Below are 16529 nucleotides of genomic sequence, written 5' to 3'. Positions count from 1 at the left end.
ACATTCTGAAAACTTTAAAAAATTACACTTTTCATGTTGGCAGAAATTTTTTGGGAATGTTGGAAAAATTTCTCTGTTAGCTGGGAATCGGCCAATATATTCTGTCAATCAAAAAAGAACAGGAAAATGCAATGAGTTTGAGAGTATAAAAAATTCAACGAAACATCACAAGTTTAATGTTCAATATTAATAAGAAAATTTTCAGAATTTAGTTAATGCAAGTTAATATATAACCACCAAACTATCAGTATCAACCAATGTTAGTCTGAACAATCGGCTATCGGTGGGAAAATGTAATACTGGTGGATCTCCAATAGAAACAAATAATTTCTGAGTCCAAGGAGCTTTTAAATCTGAGGTGCTGACGCGGTTAGTTTTCTCTGTAGATATATATATGCTTACCATGATAAATGCACTATGAGTGCCATGATTTTACAATGGTGGGGTGATGTTCTCAGTCAAACATAATATTATATGATGGTTTATTTTATTAAAACCTTTTTAATAATATTAATCTTAAATAGAAATGAATGTCCAATAGTAATAATCAAACCAAGTATTCTTCCACCAAGTAGGCCTAATGCTACGTACACACCAAACGCAGGGGATCGCGTTACTCGCTCTAGATTACTCGAGGGATTTAACTTCGTGTCATGTGAATTTTTTTGCTCGAGTTGAACGCGCCGCCCATATCGTGTCATTCGCATGGCTCCACACGAGGATGCGTCTGATCGCGTCTTTGCATTGACTTTGTATGTAATCTACTCGCGCAAATTGTTGAACTCGCATCTGGTGTGAACCCACGGTAATAAAGCAACATACCTACTTGATGCAATACATAATGTACTGTTGCTTTAAAGTGCCATCGAAACAGAATTTATCAGGGTATTTTTAGTTAGTTCCAACAGGACAAAAGTGATTTTAATACATCAATTTTTTTTCCTTTCTATGGATCTGAATCAAAGCAATCTCATTTCATGATCCAGTAAAAAACGATTGCATTCAGAACACTTCAAGGCATTTTTCGGGCTTAGAAGATGGAACTAATGTAAGTGCTTTTTCCTCATAAATCACTCAACAAAATGCTCCAGCCTTTAATATTTTTTTTCATTATTTTTCCATTCTTGCTTCTGTCTAATAATGAGACCTTGCTCGGCGGGGACTGTGTTTTCAATAGCAGCACAGTCCTTTGTGTGAGTCACTGGTGTGGAAACCCCCCCATTTATATCAATTCCTGCTGGTTTCAGATCTTCCTGTGCAACTCCCTGGCCTATTTCTGCCCTTTTATCAAAGTCAGCCCGACTGTGTGATCTTACCTGGGGTTTAAAGTGTGATATCCTGCAGATAGGAATACAGCACATACACTAAACACTCATGACGGCCACTGACATACACTGACCTTAAAGCACACACTCGTACAAGCTCATGAACAGCGTGTGGGAATGAGTCGGGAATGTCAATCCAGAATATTTTTGACACCCTGGAAATGCTCTGTGAAAATTAGAGTCAATGGCCCTCATTTATCATTCTTGCGTAGAAACGGGCGTATATGTTGTCGTAAGATTATGCTTACACTCCTCTCACCGCCTGATTTATGAAACTGTGTACCGTTGATATTCAGGTGTACGCAATATCTGCCCTTCATAAATGCCGCGGCTGAAAACGATCGTCATTAGAATAACACGCCCATATAAATTCAAGTCTCCACCTCCCCCACGCCCTCATTTTACGCCATTGACACACGAAAGACGGCAAAGAAGACAAACCGGGGAAGTGGAAAGAAACAAAATTGTTTTATTTGGGTGTTTAAAGAGCGAGATTAAAGACACATTAATAATTGCATGACATTTTGTAATATTTGTATTATTATTTTTATTATTAATGACGCTTAATTGATATTTAGAATAATAATTATTTATTATTATTATTATTATTTACTGTTGCCTACATCTAAATTATATGTCTGCTTAATGGTTCGGTTAAGTTTTTTTTAAATAATATTTTAAAATGATGTAGTAACTTTTATAGTATGTTTTTCTGTATTTACATACAGTTGTTTGTTAGCTAAGATCCAGTTTCATACGGAGCTCCGGATATAATTCAAATTAACAATTTGTTTCCACGACATCCACATGTTTTACTAGGCTCATTCATAATTTGAAGTAATAATAATTGTAATAGTAATGACGAAATATTATAATAATTAATCCCAAGGAACAAACTGTTGAATATTGGGAACGAATTTTATATTTATGGCCATACTTTAGACTAAATAAGAAAAAGAAGTGTCCATAATGTAGCATAAAAGATAATTCGTGGCCATGATTTTGTCCGCATGTCATCATGATCGGATTTATGGCTCCATTCAACACAAACATTTTACTTTACCTATTCATGTGTAGCTATTTATTTATCATCGAATGGTATGTAACTAGCTTACCTTTTGATGGATTATTACCATGTTTTCGTAACACATCCTTGTGCTTTCTTGCAATGTGCCGCTTCAGATTCCAGGATGAATATTTGCTAACTTTTACAGTCTCTCCGCACTTCCTTTTAATGTTTTCTTCCTGCTCAATCTTAATTTGATTTTTACTTTACATTTATGTAGCCTTGAATTCCACAACTTATTGCTAGACGTTTTTACAGATTCTCGAACTAGCAAATTATCAAAGGGCGTTCTGGGTTCAACGAGCGGTGCTGAGCGAGCGGACTTTTTAGAAAGGCGCTTTGATGGTACCGCACCGCTCAAGGTTCCGCTCCGCTCACATGCTCGCTCTGAAACATCAGGTAAAGCGCACAGGCTCTCAACTGAAGGAATACATATGCATAGAAATCAAATGCTTTGGTAAAGTCTCTCAAATTAAACATTGAAGTCCATGTTGCATAAAAATAAACACTGAAGTTTGTAAGTATTATGTTTTTTTTACAGTGGGTCATAATATATCAAATATTTTAGTTTGTCAGTGCGTTTTGTGGTGTTAGGAAGTGTTTGCGCATTTCTGCACTAACTCAAAATGTGCGTACACCACCTCCCGAGCAGGCGTAGGATTTGAGCGTACCGTACGCCAACGTCCATATTGATAAATCTCAAAGTCACCGTGGTTTTGGGTGTACGCCAGGTGTACGCTGGAATTTTGGTGTACGCACTTTTGATAAATGAGGGCCAATCTGTATTGTACATATTGATTAATAATGCATCAAAGCGTGTATTGTTCTTGTCAGATCGGGTTTCTAAACGCTGTGTTTGGTGTGATGGGAGATCTCATTTCACATTTTATGGTGAAAGCAGATGATGGAGCAGGTACTGTAGAGCGATCCAAATGAGTCTTATGGGAGACTGTCTCTTAATGATGCTGACGGAGGTGTCACTGTCCAGATTATTTGGCTCTAAGCTCCTGTGCTGGATAAATGCTATAAAGATGCTCAAAATGTCATCTGGATGGATTTGACAGCACCTTTTATGTGAAAATATAGATAAAAAATCTAACTGTCGTCATTTTGAAATACTCTGAGTATGGTATAGTGGTCGTGGGAACATTGCTGGTTTGATCCCCCACAAGGCAGATATGGCTAGGAACTACACTCTTAAAATGAATGTGTTAAATTAACACATCTTGTGTCTAGTTAAGGACAACACATCTAGTGTGTTGTCCTTAACTTAACACATCTCTGTGTTATTTTTGGAATAACACACGTTGTGTTGTTTTAACACATCTTGTGTTGTCCATTTCATTTATTTAAGCTCACAATCTACACCAAATGACACACAACGTGTTAAAATAACCCATAATGTGTTAAATAGTTTAACACAAAACAATGTGTTAAAATTAACACATCCTTTCTTAGAGTGTATATTCTCAAACTGGCGTAATAATCAAGGACTTTGCTTATGTAACATGGCGGCAGCAGGCGTAGTGATATTACGCAGTGCCCGAAAATAGCCTCCTGCTATTGAAAGTAACCAAGGGGAATATTTGAAGAGTTTGGTTCCAAAACGCAATAAACGCCATTTTTAAAAAAAAAATGAGTTACTGCCAAAATCAGCATTATATCAGGTCAGTAGTTAAAAGTAAATTCTTAATTTTACGCAAAATCCAATATCCGCCGTGTTATTCTGTCATCTTTTCTCCATTTTTTCCCAAAATGCGATAAACGCCACTCCCCCTTTTCTACAGAACGCAATAAATCCCACAGCGCACCATTCACGCAATGTAAACAAACATGGCGGCGCGCTGAGTACATGGAGTCCTAGTTTTCCTCATCTACTTTGTACTTTGTGATCAACAAACAAAACAAAATAATACTTTAATTGCATTGATAAACCTGTGATGGTTTTCTGTGATGGGAAAGAAACGTAAGCCATCAACATCTAATAATTTCCCTGAAAGGCACTCGGGAGACGGGTGCTTGTTCTCCCGACAGCATCAAGCTTCTCATGCTAACACATTGACCCCAGAGGATCTTATGAAAAACTTTCCATAATTTTACTCAAAGTCAACGAAAATCGAGCAGGACCAAAAACATTTTACAGCTGATCGCTGTGAAAGACGTTAAGCGAACACGTCAAGTAACCGCAATGACAGGGTTCTTAATATGACAAAGTAAGTGTTTTTATTAATAACATTAATGTTTATATTTTTAATTAGTGTGTACAACTAGTCAACTAAATGAATATAACATGGCAAAGATGAATGCACATTTATATAGGCTATTGATTCAATAGATTTATAGCATTTTGAATAAAAACTTGTCATGGATTTATTGCATTTTGTGGAAAAAATAATCCGTTTTATAATAAATCTTTGAAAATCAAGTTATGGATTTGAATTTTTTATGTTTTTATAACCTAAAGATGCTGTGTGAAAGTTTGTAACAGAAAATAGTTGTTTTCATCTTGTCACTTTCTTGGTATAGAAAACACGTTTTTACCAAAATTTGTCAAAATGGATTTATTGCGTTTTGGAACCAAACTCTTAATTTTCGGGCAGTGCATAATATCACTACACCTGCTGCAGCCATGGTAGGACAACAAAGTCCTTGATTATTACGCCAAAATGAGAGTAGAGTTCCTAGCCATATCTGCCTAGAAAATCGCAACGTTTATTTTTCCATCTGTCTTAGTACTTGATGTAACTACAGAAGAGTTAAGTTTTAAATAGAAAATATATAAAACCCTTTGGTTATTTTTTAGCGTGATGCTAATGGTCTAATCAGATTCAATGGATTGCGCTAAGCTATGCTAAAAGTGCTAGCGCCAAAGGGGCTGGCTGTTAATAGGCTAAGCCACGCCCCTTGTTAACTTCCACCTCGAGGAGGTCCCCAAAGCCAACCCAATGACCAGACAACAACGAGAGCAGGTAAATATTAAAACAAATCTTTATTTATTAAATATTTAAAAAGGTGGGGAAATGGGGAAAGGGTAATTAAAACTAAATAGTCTCTGACTCCTCCCTCCAGGGAGACTGCTGCCACGGGCAGGCAGGGACAAGGGGCAACGGGGGTGCAGACCACCGTCCACCGGGGGAAAAAGGAACATCAGGCTCCAACGCCTGGTCCCTGCTATCCGTGGCGCCCTCCTTCTTCTTTCCTGGAGGCAGAGTAAATATTAGTGGGACTGTTGAATGGACTTTTCGCTGTTTGCGTACCTTTCTCTGTTCAACAGGGGGTCTTCGCCCCACGTGCCTTCACGTTTCTCTGTTGTTCACTCTCTTTCTCCCTCTCTCTCCTCAGGCAGCAGCTGGGACACAAGACACAGTTGGTTCGACTTGACTTCCTCACCTCCTCGCTGGTTACAGCCTACGGTAAGTATGAGGTTCACACTGTTCGTTTCTCTGGTATTCACTCTCTTTCTCTCTCTCTCCACAGACAGCAGCTGGGACACAAGACACAGTTAGTTCACTTGACTTTCTCACCTCTTCGCTGGTTACAGCCTACGGTAAGTATGAGGTTCACACTGTTCGTTTCTCTGGTATTCACTCTCTTTCTCTCTCTCTCCACAGACAGCAGCTGGGTGCGGTGCCCTCCGGCCTCCTGCAAACCCTCACGACGAGCTCGTTGGTCACAGGGGGGGTGGACACGTCACGTCGTCTCACCAGGCCGAGCGCTGCCCTTCTCTGTCTGCCGTCTCGGCGATCGTATCCCGAGCAGGGGCGCCCCTTTGTAGAGACCCGGGCAGCGGAGTGCCTACACCTCACTCTCTGCAACAGTAAGTATTGGGTAGATCAACGCATCAACAATAATGACCTTTAATTGTACTCACACATCCACCGATCATTTAGTCCTTCACCGCCGTTTCTCCAGAAATACCCCAACGTCTGGACAGGAAATCGTTTCCGTAGCACCGCTTTGCTACGTAGACTTAAAGCATATTCACAGCATAAATTCAGATATTCTCTGTTAAGACCGGCAACCTCTTCGTCTTCCTTTGACAGAGTGTACGAAGGCGGGGGTTTGTCTGACAAGACACACAGCAATACACAGCAGTACACAGCAGTACACAGCACCACGTCAAAAGTGTAAGTTTCCACGACACAAAGACTCACCCACCACGCTCAAGTGTACATAAAGGACGCCCGTCTCTTTACACTTTGCCCAGGTCCGATGGTTGATGGGAATATTCGGTCTAACTGATGGTCTTGTCGCTGTGTCTAGCTTCCGTCGGATGTTTCCTCGGCTCACCCACCACGCTATCTCAGGGGTAGGGCCGCCCTCCTTCTCCTGGAGGTATCCACTGAAAATACAGGTTAGTGTACAAAGCGTCTTCACCAAATGTTATACTCACAGGCACCGTAAACGATAAATGTCACTGTCCTTTGCTTCCGATCCACACGACAGACAAACATCAATCCTGCCAAGCAGGGCGTCTCTCCAGCGTTTACACAAACCACTTGCAGGTCTGTACTCACAAATACTCCGTTTTCTTCTTACGTTATGGCTGCGCTTCCGATTTCATCCGTTCGGTTTCCAACCTTTAAGGTTCACAACATCTCTCCAACTGCACTGCTTCAGCCTGGGAAAGAGAGCCGGACCGCTACCAGCAACGCACCCGATGAGTATACACCACACTGCAATACAACGTCAACAACCAGCCTCCAACTGTGATTTAACTGTTCTTTTTATATTGGCCTGCCCGGCGTGTCCTCCAATCATCGCCGCTCCCGTTAACTAGGCACAGCTGCGTCTAATTCCGCCGATTTCCCTCTCGCGGCGCTACTGGAAGTTCCGGTGTTTTTCCTTACTGGCCCAGGTGGGAAACACTTCCGGGCGGAACCAAACTTCCTTAACTTTGGTTCCGCCCCTAAAGATCGTCACCTTGTGACACCAGATCCAGAGATCAGCTAAATGGATTCCAAAGCAGTAAGAATCAAATGTTTAACTCTAGGGGAGCTGGAAAATTTGCTTATTTTCAAAAAAAGTGGAATGTCCCTTTAAGCGTTGTATGCATTTATATGGCTAGTAAACATATTCTCATATCCATATTCGTGCCGAGAGCATTTGACCGAGGTGACGTTTAGCGGCTTTTGCATTTCAAGTCGTCATATTCTCTTCTTTGCAAACAAAGCTATTTGAGAATACCTTTTTAATTGTGTTGTAGCCCTGTTGTAGAGAAACAAATAAATCCAAATATTCTACACTGTAAAGAAACTGCAATTCAAATCAACCTACTTTTTAAATTTTGACTTGTGATAATTTGACATAACTCTATGAAATTGTTTAACTTAATTTGTTAAGCCGTGCATGTTTTCAATTGATTCCAATGGAAACTTGGCGATTTTCAAAGAAGCAAGCAGCTCTGGGTTTTTTCGCACTCAGCGCTGAGTGCCAATAGTTAAAAAATATTCAAATTTGAGTGAAAAGCTTTGCTCGTCAATGTCAGTTTTCACACGGCCGTCCAATTACAGTGGAGGAGGGGCGGGACATTACCACAGCAACCAACCGGCTCACAGCTGAAATATCATAGCTACCAAAGCACTCAGCTGAAAAACAGCTGGCATTCGGCATCCTCAAGGTGTTTTCAGCCGCGTTTAAAAGTTTTGGTGTGTCCAGCTCCTTAAGTGAGTGTCTTGCGAGTATTTTGTAAATGTGAGCGTCTATTTTATCATAAACCCTTTCGACGAGTGTGCAGCAGGCAGGTATTTGGCATAATGCACATACACCCTAAAAATGACTGGGTTATTTTTGACCCATAATGGGTAAATATTGGACAGAACACACCACTGGGTTAAAAATTATCCAATGTTGGGTTGTTTTAAAGGACAAGTTCGGTATTTTACACTTAAAGCCCTGTTTTCAGATTGTTTATGAAATAGAACGGTTTTGACTGAAATTTGGACATATGATGCTGGCCCGAGAATTTTCGGGTGTTTCTTGTATCACCTCCCACCTCTATAATGGCTCTATAGGTTCATTGGAACAATCCTTCCTAAAATGCATTAAACTTTCATTTACAAAGACGTGAAACTCACCGAGTGGTCAGGGGTGTTCACTGATATGCTCACACAAAAATCGCTGCAAAATACGCATTCCAGCAGGTTTGGTCGTAGTTTTGTCCAACTCCATTGACTTGTATTAGATGTGCTGTGAGGTACGGTATTACTCCGCGCCGGGAACTTTGTTTCTATTCTTGCAATGGCAAAGGCGGATTATCGCCACCAACAGGGCTGCAGTGCCATTATTCAAGCTCTCAGCGGAAGAATGTACGGGTGTGAAGCGTGTGAGGAAAAATGGGTCCACAAGTTTACAACGAATGCTAAAACAGCTGTTGGAAAACATCTTTTGCAGTGATTTTTGTGTGAGCATATCAGTGAACACCCCTGACCACTCAGTGAGTTTCACGTCTTTGTAAACGAAAGTTTAATGCATTTTAGGAAGGATTGTTCCTGTGCACCTATAGACACATTGTAGAGGTGGGAGGTGAAACAAAAATCACCCAAAATTCTCGGGGCAGCCGCATATGTCGACATTTCAGTAAAAACCGTTCCATTTCATTATAAACAATCTGAAAACAGGGCTGTGTAAAATACCGAACATGTCCTTTAATGCAACCATGGGGTATAATAACCCAGCAGTTGGACTAAAACACTCCAAACACATATTTTGATATGACGAGCCACACATGACACTCCGAACACATATTTTGAATTTGCGCCCCTCGAAGTCACAGGCCGACACTAGTTACTATGCTACAGCAACCATAGCTTAACCATGGTTTTACAAGTGTAATTTTCATTAAAATCATAAAATCATCTTACATAGTATAAAAAACATTCTGTAGAAATGAAGAGTTTGGTTCCAAAGCGCAATAAATCCATTTTGACAAATTTTGGTAAAAACGTGTTTTCTATACCAAGAAAGTGACAAGATGAAAACAACTATTTTCTGTTACAAACTTTCACATAGCATCTTTAGGTTATAAAAACATAAAAAATTCAAATCCATAAGTTGATTTTCAAAGATTTATTATAAAAACGGATTATTTTTTCCACAAAATGCAATAAATCCATGATAAGTTTTTATTCAAAATGCTATAAATCTATTGAATCAATAGCCTATATAAACGTGCATTCATCTTTGCCATGTTATATTTATTTAGTTGACTAGTTGTACACACTAATTAAAAATATAAACATTAATGTCATTAATCAAAACACTTACTTTGTCATATTAAGAACCCTGTCATTGCGGTTATACTTGACGTCGTCGCTTAACGTCTTTCACAGCGATCAGCTGTAAAATGTTTTTGGTCCTGCTCGATTTTCGTTGACTTTAAGTAAAATTATGGAAAGTTTTTCATAAGATCCTCTGGGGTCAATGTGTTAGCATGAGAAGCTTGATGCTGTCGGGAGAACAAGCACCCGTCTCCCGAGTGCCTCTCAGGGAAATTATTAGATGTTGATGGCTTACGTTTCTTTCCTATCACAGAAAACCATCACAGTTTTATCAATGCAATTAAAGTATTATTTTGTTTTGTTTGTTGATCACGAAGTACAAAGTAGATGAGGAAAACTAGGACTCCATGTACTCAGCGCACCGCCATTGTTTGTTTACATTGCGTGAATGGGGCGCTGTAGGATTTATTGCGTTCTATAAAAAAGGGGGAGTTGCGTTTATCGCATTTTGGGAAAAAAGGGAGAAAAGATGACAGAATAACACGGCGGATATTGGATTTTGCGTAAAATTAAGAATTTACTTTTAACTACTTACCTGATATAATACTGATTTTGGCAGTAACTCATTTTTTTCAAAAATGGCGTTTATCGCGTTTTGGAACCAAACTCTTCAAATATAACCTTAGTTTTAACCCTAGTAAGGTCATGCCAAAGGTTGATATCAATGATTTCAATGATTAAATTACTTCGATGAAAGTGTCCTCTGCTAAATCTTAAAAAGATCTGGACCTGGAAATAATTGAGAATCAGAAGATTGGTTTTGTATTTGCAGCGTTTCAGCCCTTAGAAATGCCAAGGCTCAATATATTGTTCCCTTCTGGCAGTAATAGTCCTCTGTGAAGGAGGGACACATTCGTTTCTATTATACATTTCATACTGCCTGCTGCATTTGAGACATGACTCACCTATTGCCTTCTGAGCCAGCAGGCCACCAATATCTCTCTCGCTTTCTTTCTCAGTATAAAATTCAGTACATTCATTCATTTAATTAATTTAACTGTTTTCCTGAAATGTATTGTTAAAGTGTTGAATCAATACAGTGCTAGTAATAATGACAACATTGGCGGCCGGTGACTTCTCTTCAGAGGGGCACGAATTCAAAATATGTGTTCATTGCATCATTTGTCTTGTGAAAATGCGTGCCTGCACAGGCGTCGAAAGGGTTTATGATAAAAGAGACACTCACGTTCATGAAATACTTGCAAGACACCAACTTAACACTAAACTCTGTTTACACATGAAATTAAACGAGTATCTGGCAAACGCAAGCGTCTCTTTTATAATAAACCCTTTAGACGTTTGTACAGCAAGCACTTATTTTGACATGACGCGTGATGCACGCGTGATGGGACGAACACATATTTTAAAATGATGAGCCACACACATGACGCGGTACATACATGTTGAAAAAAGAAGTCACTGGCCGCCACTGAATGACCATAGAAATAAATTAGATTTACATTTGATTAAAATGTACAATGATTACTGTTCAAATCTAAACATCAAATGCTAGGACAGGTTGTCAAGGCACTGCTAAATGGTTGCTAGGATGTATTGGAAATGGCTACGAAAGACAACATTTGCACCTCGACTATCATGAAAAGAAACGCAACTTTAAAAATAATATCTTGGTTAGGGTGTTATGCCTACTCGATCCCTAATGCGTTCTTCCAGTCGCTGTCCGCTGCTACCAAACTACCACTATTTTTACAACATTAACAAAATAAACTTTGCTCGAAGTATCAACTGGATCTCTATACATGAACGCGAGCATTAAGAACATTGTTTGTGTACACAGAGTTTACTAAAAAGAAAGGTTTTGAACAACTGACTGACTGTTTTGGTGTCCGTTCGCCATCTTTGCCAGACATAAAGAATCGATTTCCGAATGCGAATGAATGAATCTTATATGAGGCTCCTTTTTCAACTAGAAGGTCAATGTAGTTTTTTACTTGCGATAAAACAACAAATTATCTGTGCATTTATATGAAACTATGCTTTAGGAGTTATCCATCTTTACTCTCGTCCCTCCTTACGTCGCATTCAGAGATTGATACATCTTGACTGGCAAGATGGCGGCGAGCAGACGCCAAAAGAACCAAAGTCAGTTGTTCAAAGCCTTCTTTTTAGTAAACTCTGTGTACACAAACAATGTTCTCAATGCTCGAGTTCACGTGTAGAGACACATGTGATACTTCGAGCAAAGTATCATGTTGTGTGGAGTCTTCTTAGTGTTGTAAAAATAGCGATTTTGATGCTCACAACCTAGTGAAAGCATAGCTTTTAGTTCTTTTGCGACCACTTCAGGTCCTCAAAATGGCGGAAGACAAGTTTGAGATGTGAGTGACGTCAGCTGATGTTCATGAATAGTGATGTAATTTTTTTACAGTAGTACAGTAGGCTGGAAACTTTAACTTTGCAGGTTGCTTTATACATATACATTTATGTAGATTGATGTCAAATGTTAGACTGACGTTTCTTGCAAAATTGTACCTGACAGCACAGTTCATAAATCATTATTATAAGGTAAGGAGACAGTGAACACTCGATTTTCAGTGAGCTGATAATTTCTTTATTTTCATCCAAAAAGGTACAATTTGCAGCTTCAATAATTCATCTGCACCATTAAACCCTTTCATGTGAAATTGTACCTGACACAGTTAAAACTCATTATTTTGAGCTTACCATTACGAATCGGTGTGTACAGATCAAAACTATTTTTATGTACAGATTTGTCTTTGTTTTTTTTACAAAAAAAGTTATGCAGCTTTAAAAATTCATCTGCACCTTTAAACCACAGGCATCCACATTACATAATGCGCCGATTCATTAAAATTCACTTTTGGGAACACATAAACACTGTACACTGCTTTTCTCTACTGTATGTTTTAAAGTCATGATGCGCGGTGACTTTCAGTTGTCTATAGGCTCAGCAGCTGTGTGGTGATGAAGTGGTGACGACGTTTTTAGGTGAGGAGCTCAGCTGTATCTAATGAATCTCATGCTGGCTGTGACCTCTATTCAAACTTACAGATATACGACCGGGGTCATTTCCTGATCCATTTTGCTCTTGTTCCATTTAGATCACTGAAAGATATGCAAGGGAAACATGAGAACATACATGAGCTCACTCCATAGTGCTCTGTAATGATAAAGGAGAGAGAAGTATACAGTGGCTTAAGAGGGAGAGGTCTCATTAAGCAATGATAAAAAACCCAGTGAGTGAGGTCAGCTGTATCTCATGAGTATAGACAGTAATTACAGTGCATATGGGAGATGAGAAATATCTGCTGCTGAAGGTAACGTGTGCTTTATTTCTGCCTCTACTGTACCAGAAGTGTCTACAGGATAAACCAGGGGGAAAATATTATTATTCCAAGAACAGCGCATCTTTTGAGTAATAATATTTTTCCCCCTGGTTATGATGCGTTATGTTGCATTTATTACTCAATTGTGTCGCAGATGCTTGGTTAAAAACCACTATACCAGATACTCTTCTGTTAATCCAACCTTATCTTACTGGAATGTGTACGTATTTTACAAGTTGGCTAATTTGTACAAAGCAAATCATACAAAACTTATGATTATTAGATAAAAACAATAATGAGACCCCACCCTTAACTCCGCCCCTAAACCAAACATCACAGGGTGACATCACAATAGTTTTTGACAAAGGCATTTTCTTCTCATATACATATATTAGAATGAAAAAGAACATAACACAAATAATAATACTACGGATAACAATAACAAACTACGATAGCACGTACCAGTGACTAGAAGTGATCAACCCAGTTTTCCGGTTTGCTCGCGTGATGTTTGACATATACCCTATTGCTGTGAACTTGTACGCACGTGTGTTGTCACGGTTACACACCTGACCAATTAAGCTTGTTCAACTTCCCAATGAACCCAGCATTATGGGAACAATGGATGTAGTTTGTTTATCCGTGGTCGCAGCGGAGTTGTGCGTGTGTGTTTGTTTAACGTTGGATTTTGTTGAAATGGGGCGGTCGCAACCGGGTCATAAGTCGCAGGTGGTAAGTTAAACTGCATCAAATGTATGTGTTTTGTCCAACCAAGTCTCACAGAGTTGCGTATACTGTAAATAGCCCGAAGTGTAAAAATCGTGCAATACATACACCAAATTCCAATTTGCCGTGCATATGATACGCCAGTCCTTTCCATTCACTTAAACGGCATATCTTTTTTTGTTGTTGTTTTATTTATTGGTTTCTTTATTTTTTGCTATTTTTTACCATTGTCGCTTGGATTTCGCGTTAGAACAACTTTTTGATGAAAAATGACCCAAACCCCAATTCCAACCCCAACTCCAAGCGACAATGGCTTAAAAATAGACAAAAACATGGAGAAACCTGTATATTAAATTAAGCAGATCTCAAATCTAACCCTAAACCCAAGCGAAAATGGTTTAAAAAACAGAAAAAATTGAGCAACCAATTCATAAAACGACACGAAAAAGATGCGCTGTGTAAGTGAATGGGAAGGACTGGCTTAATTGGAAATTGGCGTATGTATTCCACGATTTACACACTTCGTGCTATTTATACGCATCTACATAAGACTGGGTAGGTTTTGTCGTAAGTGCATATAATGTAAACGATACAAACATGTAGAAAATCATAAGTTATCCAGAAATAGTGAGGCAATGTTTTGCATGTGTTGCTTGCTCATGACTCCGCCCACAGCACGCCTCCAGGAGCTCGGGTTTTTCTGAAAGAATCGGTGCAGCTGATCTGTCTTTCATAAATTTGATAAAACTAAAGTCTCTTTGGATATATAAAGGATGTAATACTACTATATAGGTAATCAAGGTTAACATGAGATAAGCTTGTGTGAGCTTTAACTTCAGGCCAGGCATAACAGCAGAGTTTAAATACTTGGTGCTTCGAGTCGGTCAGTAATATTATTTCAGTACTGTTCGATCTTACAGAAATTATACTATCCCAGATATTATACCCTAACCTTTAAAGTTTAAAGTTTGAGAATTTAACAAAGTACACTATCGTCAGTAAACAGACTCGAAACACCAAGTATTTAGTGGGAACCACGCGTAATCATGACAGTGCACGTGCGTCCGACGAAACCGTCTATACATTCATTTTACACAATAACGTTAACTCAGTATAGTAGTTTATATGATATGAACTAAGCTAATTTACTTATTTATTTTGCTTGTTATAATCTATTCTAGAAATCTACCGAAAGTTACGTTTGGGCCACAACCTGCCGTTTATGTTGCCGCCGCTAAAACCGTCTATACAATCGTGATAGCATAGTTCAGATAATTTGATCTCGCAAGAATTTGATAAGAAATGTCACATTTGGTTGCCCACTGAGTGTAGTATGTAACATTGTTGAGATCCCTATTGAAACTCTCATGGTGGGCCAGTAAATGAATTATTTGGATCATTTTGTTAGGAGAAAAATCTAAAGCAGAAAAGTCTTAATTTAATTCGATTGTCAGTGTTGGGAATTTCTAAAAGATTTTGATTTTCCTACAGGAAGATCCTCTGAATCTAAGGTTGCCCCAGTTGCTCCGACTGTCTGACTTGATAGATTCGTTTACAAGCTTGCCATGGCAGTTGTAAGGATGCTGAATTATTTATACCGTGGACGTGTCAAGCTCAGAGAGTCTTGTGCTGGACTCTCCCTTTAGCACGCCGGAAGGAAAACAGGCACCTTACAGATGCTTGAAGTCAAAGATTTATGTTTTATAAGCGTGTTTTTTTCTCGTGTTCTTCTGAGGAAGTCGAATCCATTTTTGATGTACCAGGAGAGTTGTGCTTCGCAGGGCAGGTGAGGAGGATGCAGATGGGAGGGGGTTAGTTTGATGTAAGCCCAGCATTGGATGTTTCGAGAGAGGGAGTGGACGATATCTTTCCCTCTCTCTCTCTTTCACGCCCTGAATCATTATGGAGTTAAGGAGAGAAAACCGCACACACATGCACGCAGCCAGAAAAAGGATGCATGAGCTGAAACAAAAAGCACATTATCTGTTAACCAAGATCTCCTCGCGGAGACCTGCGTACCCATCAGAGCCATAATGAGCGTGAGGGAGAGGCTGAGCGGGACACGTTACCAAGGAGACTGAAATGATGGATCGTACTAGCTACTCGGTTTACACACCGTTTCCCGAAGTCTGAATGAACTTAAAGCTGTTATGCCTGTCTCTGCCACTCAGGATAACACCATGAAGGTGAGACGTAACTTTGTCTGGGCTTCAAATTAATCCTCAATCATATTCATATTTAGAAATAATGTCTTGCATGAAGAAAATGAAGAATAATTGAGCACCATTAGATAGTTTTGGAATTGTTTTGTTTATTTGTTAAGGGGTGTGGTCTTTAATTGCTTCATTTAAATGCATGTGCCTTTTAAATGAATGTCTTCACTGATTGGTCCATATCTTAGTTTCACCAGGCATTAACAAAACAATTCACTGTTTTGTTGTTTGTTGTTTATATGCTAAATTACCAATAAAATGCAATGAATTTTTTTTTACCGACAACGTTATGTTGTAAATATCGACTGTGATCTGTTAGCTATTTTGCAATGTTACCATGTAATACTGTAAAGTTTTTTTATGACTATATTTACAAAATTAGGGGGTTGTTTTGGGAGAAATGTCACAGTCCAAAACATCCTAATGGTCCGTAATACATGCAAGTCCAGGACAACATGAAAGATATTTTGGATATCTTAATATAGAACAAACTTTGTCTTTTTACATGTGTACACTTTAAAAAATTTGCTGGGCTAATTTCAACCCAGCATTGGGGTCAAAAAAGGACAAGCCGTTGGGTTAAATTAACCTAGAGAATGTTTACACCAACA

General features: G+C 39.0%; 1 protein-coding gene and 1 long non-coding RNA gene across 2 annotated transcripts in view; both read left to right on the top strand.

The window, feature by feature from the left end:
* The window catches only part of pld5 (phospholipase D family member 5), a 51716-nt gene that overhangs the window by 9666 nt on the left and 25521 nt on the right, over positions 1–16529 (top strand). The window lies entirely within an intron of this gene.
* Positions 6613–7096, top strand: LOC141365581 (uncharacterized). Its single transcript, XR_012370652.1, has 3 exons — positions 6613–6745; positions 6838–6896; positions 6979–7096. It is a non-coding gene; the product is annotated as an uncharacterized lncRNA (long non-coding RNA).

The sequence above is a fragment of the Misgurnus anguillicaudatus genome, chromosome 8 (assembly GCF_027580225.2).
Source record: "Misgurnus anguillicaudatus chromosome 8, ASM2758022v2, whole genome shotgun sequence".
NCBI classification, from domain to species: Eukaryota; Metazoa; Chordata; class Actinopteri; order Cypriniformes; family Cobitidae; genus Misgurnus; species Misgurnus anguillicaudatus.
Note: the sequence above shows the minus strand (reverse complement) of the source record. Positions and strands in the feature narration are given on the sequence as shown.